The following is a 7,237-nucleotide window of genomic DNA, read 5'->3' as shown; positions in this document are numbered from 1 at the left end:
ATACAACTTGCTTCTTCTGTTCACTGTTAAGTAATGTTCTTGGGTCTTATGTTACATTTTTATCATTTTGCTTTTGAGTGATCTGAGAGTTATAATGTCTGGACCATTAAGAATGTCTTTGAATTTTTCTTTTCTGGCTGGGAGGTACAGGACACCCCTTCATGGACCAGGTGGCTGTGGCAAGGATAGATGTGGTGGCGAGCACTAGTGTGTGCACCCTAGTGGCAGGAGGGTGGGGGGTCCTGGCCCAGTACATATGTACCTTAAAGAGAAAGACAATGTGGAAGACCAAGATCATCAAGATGTCTGTATCCAAGCCCTCCATCTCTGGATATTGCTTACCACCTGGGCTGTTACCCTAAGACAAATTCAAGTACAAAGAACTCAAGTGCCCTAAGGAAGATTGGATAACCAAAAAATGCCTAATCAAGATTCTGCTATACATGTGAGAATGATGCAATAATTCCAGAGAGGTCCAGTTCGAAACAAGAACCCTGTTAAGAGTAGAAGAGGTTATATGTGGTTTTATTAAGGGAGAAGCTTCCAAACTTCAGGTAGTAACAGACTTTGATGACATTGAGTAGATTTTCCTGTGAATGGAAAAGATGCCCAACATGTTGTTATATCAGTGACAATAGTAAGCTAGTTACAGATGAATGCTGAAAAAAGGTACTGCAACTAAAGGAATAATATGCTATTAAAATTGATCCTGTTCTTACTGTAGAAGAGAAGTAACCCTCTATGGTAGAATGGTATACTAGATCAAATGGTTTGCTTGTTGAATGGTATATTAAATCACATGGTGGCAGAATCTGATGTTATACTCAAGGAAGAGTTTGAGAATTTCTTTGATAAACCAACAATACAGTATCCGTGTGTTCATATTTTCAGCTGGTATTGGTGATATGCTGGAGGAGGTAATCCATCAGGCCAGCGTTTATCACCCAAACATCACAGTAGTGTCCAGCTTCATGGATTTTGATGATAATGGGGGTGCTCAAAGGATTTAAAAGCAAACTAATTTCTTTATTTAACAAACATGATGGTGCCTTGAAGAATACAGAATATTTCAATTGATGAAAAAATAGCAACTAACTCTGCTGGGAGATTCTCAAGGGGATATAAGAATGGCAGATGGAGTAGCTAATGTTGAACACATTCTGAAAATTGGATATCTAAATGATAGGGTGGAAGAGCTTTTAAAAAAGTACATGGACAAATACTGTGTAATCTCATGTATAGGCAAAATCTACAAAAGTAGAATTCATAGCACAATGATGGTTGACAGAAACCAGGGGGTGAGGGACATGGGGAGATATCAGTCAAAGGATACAAACTTTCTGTTAGAATAAGTTCTGGGGAATCTAATGTACACCATGGTGACTATGGTTAATAATACTGTACTTGAAATTTGCTAAGAGTAGTAAATGTTGCTAAGAGTAGTAAATGGTCTCACCAAACACAAATAAACAAATGATAACTAAAAAAAAAAAAAAAAAAAAAGTACATGGACTCTTATGATATTGTTCTAGTAAAAGATGAATCTTTGGATGTCGCCAACTCTGTCTTACAGAAGATTCTATTAACTAGCTTTCTTTGAGACCTTTCTCCTGTGGGTACAATTGATGCAAGAACTGCTCACCTGTCCATCTTGCTGAAAGTCCTCTATTTATAAAAATTCTTGCTCTTGAAGTTTTTTCTCTACATTATTGAAGTGTTCTCAGACATACTGAATCCATCAACCAGAAGCTCTTTTTTTCTTCAACTTTCTTAATACACTCCTCACTATATATTTTCACAGACTTAAAAAAATCTTAAAGCAAAAATTTGAAAAATAACTCCCTGCATTTCCAGAGTGAATTTTGTAGTTTAATGTTATCATGTTATCATGTTTTGAGGCATCTTTTTACTCTGGGAAAGTTCGTAGAGGTTTAAAGAGAAGTTTTATGAAATGGTGAAATAATGTGCATGATTTTAAGTGTTGCCATTTTTATAATTTGGGTGAATTATGCTGATATTAACATCTCCCGAAATTGTGTTATGTTTAGTTAATTTGTTGTGTGAAAATTGGCATTTACCAGAAAATACTGGTACTTGGTGTTTGAAAAACACCATTGGTATCCACATGTCACTAATCTTGACAATATGTTCTATATTGAAGCCCTGATAACACACATGAAAATGAAAAGCCTTTTTAAATTGTACTATCAAGACAATTATTATTCATTTATTCAACAACAAAAAATGTCTTTGGTAGGTTTCACTTGTTCTAGGTGTATTAATTACCATCTTCGTAATATTGCTATACTGTATGATACTGTTTTCTAATATTAAACAATCTTACTGTATGGACCAGTTGAAGCTAAGTTTGAAGTTATTTTTCTAAGATTTGATCTCGTCTGATCATACCTTATGAAAGTTTATTGAAGAAGTCTGAAGCATATCCTACTGGTCCAGAACTGGGGAGAAGTGAGTACTTTCAAGCTATAGTCTAGTTACACTCAGGAAATGTTTCTTGAATATTTGCATCAATGAATATTAAATTATGTCACGGATAATTACCATATATGCTAATTGGTGATAGTAATACTAAATGAAGTCTCACTTGTTTTTCTTTTTTTTAAATTTATTTTTAAATTATTTTTTATAAACATATAATATATTTTTATCCCCAGGGGTACAGGTCTGTGAATCGTCAGGTTTACACACTTCACAGCACTCACTTTTTTTTTTTTTAAAGAATCTTTTTTTAAAAAAGATTTTTATTTATTTATTTGACAGACAGATATCACAAGTAGGCAGAAGGGGGGGAAGCAGGCTCCCTGCTGAGCAGAGAGCCCGATTTGGGGCTCAATCCCAGGACACTGGGATCATGACCTGAGCCGAAGGCAGAGGCTTTAACCCACTGAGCCACCCAGGCACCCCTGAAGTCTCACTTTTGAACAGCTTTTATTTGCAGTAAACACTTTAGGAAAATGTATTCTATTCATCTGAAAAATCCATCACAAAAAAATTTCAGTAATTCAAATAATGCTCTGAATTTTGCCCTGATTTGAGTAAATGTCATTAAAATTATGATTCACTGAGTGATTTATATGCATTTAATTTTGGATTTATTGTAATGCCTTCTTTGTTTTACTAAGGTAGAGTTTACATATTGTAAAATTTACCCTTTTTCCATATAGTTTGATGAATTTGGAAAAACTTACACAGTCATGCAGTTGCCTCCATGGCCAAGATACAGAACATTCCCATCATCCTGTAAGTTTCCTTCAAGTTCCTGTGTAGATAATTCCTTCTCCCGTCCTAACCCCTGATGACCACTGATATGATTTCTTTTTTTTTTTAATTTAATTTCAGTGTAACAGAATTCATTGTTTATGCAACACACCCAGTGCTCCATGCAATATGTGCCCTCCATAATACTCACCACCTGGCTCCCCCAGCCTCCCACCCCCCACCCCTTCAAAACCCTCAGATTGTTTTTCAGAGTCCATAGTCTCTCATGGTTCATCTCCCCTTCCAATTTCCCTCAACTCCCTTCTCCTCTCTTGATATGATTTCTGTCCTTGTTTTGCCTTTTCTGCAATGTCATATATTATATAATAGCCTTTTCAGTTTGGCTTTTTTTTTTTTTTAACTTAATGTTTTTCTTCACATCCTCACCAGCAGTATTTGGTAAATACCTTTTTTTTTTTTTAAAAAAGCCTATCTAATAGGTATGCAGCAGTATCTCAAGGTGGCTTTAATATTCATTTCCCTTACAACTAATGTTAAGCATCATTCTTTTCATGTGCTCTATACTCCATGTATCTTCTTTGGCATAGTATCCTGTTCAAATCTTTTCTTTCATTATTTTCTTTTATTTACTTATTTAAAAGTTTTTTTTGTAGTTTTTAGTTTCTTTTTAATTTCCTTGAGATGTAACTGACATAGCATTGTATAAGTTTAAGGCATACCACGTAATGATTTATTATATGTATATATTGTGAAATGCTTATCACAGTAAGTTAACATCACCTCAGTTACAGATTTTTCTTGTGATGAGGACATTTAAGATCTACTCTCTTTTATGCTGAGTGAAATAAGTCAAGCAGAGAGATTCAATTATCATATGGTTTCACTTATTTGTGGAGCATAACAAATAGCATGGAGGACAAGGGGAGATGGAGAGGAGAAGGGAGTTGAGGGAAATTGGAAGGGGAAGTGAACCATGAGAGACTATGGACTCTGAAAAACGATCTGAGAATTTTGAAGGGGTGGGGGGTGGGAGGTTGGGGGCACCAGGTGGTGGGTATTGTAGAGGGCACGGATTGCATGGAGCACTGGGTGTGGTGCAAAAATAATGAATACTGTTATGCTGAAAAAAATAAAAAAAATTAAAAAAAAAAAAAAAGATCTACTCTCTTGGCAACTTTCAAACCTACTATACGGTATTGTTAACCGTAGTCACCATCCTGTGCCTTGTATTCTCAGAAATGATTTTTCCCATAACTGGAAGTTTGTACCTTCTGATCACCTTCACCCAGTTCCTCCACCCACTACTCCTTGTGGCTTTTTTTTTTTTTTTCTATTTACATGAAAAATGGCATTGGAATCTCAGTTGGGATTACACTGATTCAATGGGTGGCTTTAGGTAGAACAGACACTTTAACAATATTAATTCTTTTCCAGTTTCTTTCATTAATTTCTTAGTTTTCAGTGTCGAGATCTTTCACCTCCTTGTTTTAATTTATCCCTAAGTATTTTATCATTTTGATGCCATTATAAATAGGATTGTTTTATTTTTCAGATAATTTGTTGTTAGTGTATAGAAATACAACTAATTTATTTTTTAAATTGAAGTAGTTGACATACAATATTATATTAGTTTCAGGTGTACAGCATAGTAATTTGACAATTTTGTGCATTAAGCTATGCTCACCAGGATAAGTACAGTTAAAATCTGTCACCATACAACATTATCACAATATTATTGACTATGTCTCTGTGCTGTACTTTTCATCTCTATGAAATTTATTTTATAACTGGGAGTTTATTTATTTACTTTATAACTGGGAGTTTATATCTCTTAAGTCCCTTCATCTATTTTGCCCACTCAATCCCTGCCCCTTTGGCAATCACCAGTATGTTTTCTGTTTTTATGGGTCTGTTTCTGCTTTGATTATTCATTTGTTGTGTTTGTTTGATTCCACATATAACTAAAATAATATGGTATCTGTCTTTGAACACACACACACACACACACACACACACACACACAGTACATTTCTTTATCCCTTCATCTGTTGATGGGCACTTGGGTTGCCTCCATATCAGAGCTATTATAAATAATGCTGCAATATACATAAGGGTCCATATATCTTTTGGGGATACCCACACACACACACACATACATACACATACACATGTATACATGTATACGTGTGTGTGTGTATGTATGATCAGTGTTTTCACTTTCTTTTTTGTTTAAGATTTTTAAAAAATTTTTTTAATTTGACAGACAGAGATCACAAGTAGGCAGAGAGGCAGGCAGAGGGAGAGAGGAGGAAGCAGGCTCCCCACTGAGCAGAGAGCCCGATTTGGGGCTCGATCCCAGGACCCTGGGATCACGACCCAAGCCAAAGGCAGAGGCTTTAACCCCCTGAGCCACCCAGGTGCCCCATGTTTTCACTTTCTTTGGGTTAATATCTACTAGTAGAAGTACCAAGCACATGGTATTTCTTTTTTTAGTTTTTTAAGGACCTTCCACAGTGCTTGTACCAATTTACATTTCCACCAACAGAGCACAAGTTTCTCTTTTCTCCACCTCTTCACTAACATTTGTTATTTCTTGTGTTTTTGATATTAGCCATTCTGACAGGTGTGAGGTGATCTCTCATTGTGATTTTGATTTGCATTTCCCTGATGATTTGTGACGTTGAGCATCTTTTCCTGTTGGCTGCCTGGAAAAATGTCTCTTTAGGTCCCTGGCCCATTTTTTAACCAGATATTTTTTTTTTAAAGATTTTATTTATTTATTTGAGAGAGAATGAGTGAGAGAGAGCATGAGAGAGAAGAAGGTCAGAGGGAGAAGCAGACTCCCCAAAGAGCTGGAAGCCTGATGCGGGACTCGATCCTGGAAGTCCGGGATCATGACCTGAGCCGAAGGCAGTCGCCCAACCAACTGAGCCACCCAGGCGCCCTTAACCAGATATTTTTTGGTGTTGAGTTGTGCAAGTTTTAAAAATATATCTTAGATGTTAACCCCTTATTGGATATCATTTAGCAATATCTTCCCCCATTCAGTAGATTGCCTTTTCATTGTGTGGATGGTTTCCTTTGCTGTGAAAAGCTTTTTATTCCAGTATAGTCCTAGTAGATTATTTTTGTTGTTGTTTGCCTTGCCTGAGTAAACATATCTGGAGAAATGTTGCTAAGGATAATGTCAAAGAGATTAATGAATATGTTTTCTTTCAGGAGTTTTATGGTTATAGGTCTCATATTTAGGTCTTTCATCCACTTTTAGTTTATTTTTGTGTATGGTGTAAGAAAATGGTCCGGTTTCATACTTTTGCATGTAGCTGTTCAATTTTCCAAGCACAATTATTGTCAAGATTATCTTTTCCATATTATATACTTGCCTCCTTTTGTCATGGATTAATTGACCATGTAAGTATGGGTTTATTTTTGGGCTTTCTATCCTTTTCTGTTGATCTCTATGTCTGTTTTCATGCCAGTACCATACTGTTTTGATTGCTATAGCTTTGTGGTATACCCTGAAATTGGAGATTGTGATACCTCCAGATTTGTTTTTCTTTCTCAAGATTGCTTTGGCTAGAAATGCAACTAATTTTAGTTTGGTTATTTCCTATCCTTCACCTTTACTGAATTCATGTATTAGTTGTAACAGTTTTTTGGTGGCATCTTTAGTATTTTCTACATGTAAAATCATGTCATCTGGAAAAAGAGATAAAAATTATTTGTTTCTTTCCAATTCTGATACATTTTATTTCCCTTTTTTTCCTTGCTTGATTACTTTGACTACACTTCTATTACTATATTGAATAGGAGTGGTGAGGTCGGACATCCTTGTCTTGTTCCTGATCTTAGAGAAAAAGCTTTCAACATTCATCATGGAGTATCGTGTTAGTTATGGGCTTGTTATATATAGCCTTGATTATGTCAAGGTACATTCCTTCTATACCAATTTGTTGAGAGGCTTTTTAAAAAAATTCCAAATGATTGTTAATTTTTG

General features: G+C 35.5%; 1 pseudogene; it reads left to right on the top strand.

The window, feature by feature from the left end:
• The first annotated feature begins 418 nt into the window (after positions 1 to 418).
• Positions 419 to 1,600, top strand: LOC125097249 (cytosolic 5'-nucleotidase 3A-like; annotated as a pseudogene).
• The last annotated feature ends 5,637 nt before the right edge of the window (positions 1,601 to 7,237 follow it).

Source organism: Lutra lutra, chromosome 4 (assembly GCF_902655055.1).
Source record: "Lutra lutra chromosome 4, mLutLut1.2, whole genome shotgun sequence".
Taxonomy (NCBI): domain Eukaryota; kingdom Metazoa; phylum Chordata; class Mammalia; order Carnivora; family Mustelidae; genus Lutra; species Lutra lutra.
The sequence above is the reverse complement of the archived record's forward strand: the minus strand, read 5'-3'. Positions and strand labels throughout refer to the sequence as shown.